Raw genomic sequence first — 2,353 nt, forward strand, 5'->3', positions numbered from 1 at the left:
TGATAATAATAATCATATTATATATAAGAAAATGGCAGATGAGAGGCATCAGGCGCCGATTTTTGTGCTGATGCAAATTACGGCGGTTTCTAAATGAATTGGGCCCCTAAGTCTGTTAGCGGGCCGCAAAGACCTGCCAAATGCATTCGCACCATTTTTCATATATTTTTTTTCACATGTGCGTCACTTGCACCATACAGTATGTATGCAAAGCGCTATAAAGTACATGTAATAAGAATTATAATAAAACTCCCATGCCGTACGCGGGTCTCTTTATCCTTCTTGTCTCACTTTGTGTTTGTTGTAATATCTGTCAATCTTTTCTAGAAATTGTACTGCAATTTGTAAACCTGAAGCTCCCCAGACACCGCCTAAGACTGACAAATGCTACGACTGCCTCTGTTTCTGGAGCTGAACACAGCAGATTGACACTAGAGTTGTTTTAATGTACTAAATCAGAACAGAACTTCAATGCCAATTCCCGGGACAAGGTCCTTCCCCACCTCACCACCCGAACTAAAAGTTCTAAATGAGTCCCCCTCGCTATGAGTAACTTCAGCAGCACTGGTTGCAAGTCCTGCCCTTTTTTTTACGTTTTTCTCCCACTGAAACGCCCTGGGCAGCCGCCTCTTCTGTCCACCCCTCGGCCCGGCCCTTGTCACTGCGGTTTTCTCCTTTGGCCCAGTTTATTTATTCGCAGGGCACTGCAATGAACTACCATATGCAGTCTGCATGCAGGTCAGTGAGAGACCGCCGCTAGCCAAGGGCCAACCCTGACCTAAGGATCTTAGCAAATCGGTGTGAATGAGGCCTACAGGCAAGAAGAGCACACTTCACATTCCAAGCAAGTACAAGATCCTGTGAGATAGATTTGTTACGATTACAATAACTGATGGATATGAGGAAACCCTGCAATGCCAAAAAAAACTGTTCCAGGATTAAACCGAAAGGTCCCCAAATGTTTCATCCTGGCAGGAAATTTATATGTATCATTTTCTTTTGTCCTCATTTTATCATACCTTGTGTTCAGTCAACCATAGACGAAACCCTTAACCGAAAAATAGAAATACAACTCTGCCCCCTTGTGGCCAAAGCCATATCTACATCCCTTTATAAAGCCTATAAGGCAGTGGTTTTCAACTTCCAATGAAAAATGGATCTCAAATGCAGCCCCAATGACTCCAAAAGGGCCACAAAGAGTATTTATTGTATGGAATGCTACAGTCTTACAAACGGATGGAAGACTTGCTGGGAGGAAATCGTTAGAGATGGTTCTACAGGAGTGGCTGAAGATTGAAGTCCTGCTATAGGAGACAAACCAGAGACTAGGGGACATGTTGCATGAAGCCACCAGACTTTACTATTCTTAATGCCCAGCCCCCCTTTTCAAATCAATTCTCCCTCTACTGACTACTGGGGCCTAAGGGCCGCACTTCAAACATCAAAAACCCAGGCTGGGCAACAGGGCTATATGGACTGAGCACATGCTAAATTCCCTTGGACTAATACATTTCCCTTGGACTATTACCATTAAAAGATCATTTTTAAAACCTGGACTACTGAAAATGAGCATATGATGGCAAAAATACATGAGCAGCGGTCACTTTTTACCTGATAAATATTTATTAACCACTTAAGCCCCGGAGGATTTGGCTGCACAAAGACCAGGGCCTATTTTGCGATTCGGCACTGTGTGATTTTAACGGACAATTGCGCGGTCGTGCGACGCTGTACCCAAATAAAATTGATGTCCTTTTTTCCCCACAAACAGAGCTTTCTTTTGGCGGTATTTGATCACCTGTGCGATTTTTATTTTTTGCGCTATAAACAAAAAAAGAGCGACAATTTTGAAAAGATAACAATATTTTCACATTTTTTTATATGAAATTCTCAAAAAAAAAAAAATGTAAAAATCAAAATTTTTTAACATTTTAGGCCAATTTGTTTTCTGCTACATATTTTTAGGTAAAAAAAATAAAAATAAAATCGCAATAAGCTTATTTTGATTGGTTTGCGCAAAAGTTATTGTGTTTACTAACTACGGGAAAGATTTCTGTCATTTTTATTGTTTTTTTTTTTTAACTAGTAATGGCGGCGATCTGCGATTTTTTTTTCGGGACTGCGACATTGCGGCGGACAGATCGGACCCTTGACTGACATTTTTGACACTTTTGGGGGGACCAGTGACATTACTACAGTAATCAGTGCTATAAATATGCACTGTCACGGTAAAAATGACACTGGCAGGGAAGGGGTTAACTTTATTGGTGATCAGTGGGTTAAATGTATCCCTAGGGGCGTGATTCTAACTGTGGGGGGGGGCGTGGCTTGTGATGTAACCACAGAGACATAC

This window comes from Pelophylax lessonae (genome assembly GCF_965119305.1).
Source record: "Pelophylax lessonae genome assembly, chromosome: 11".
NCBI classification, from domain to species: domain Eukaryota; kingdom Metazoa; phylum Chordata; class Amphibia; order Anura; family Ranidae; genus Pelophylax; species Pelophylax lessonae.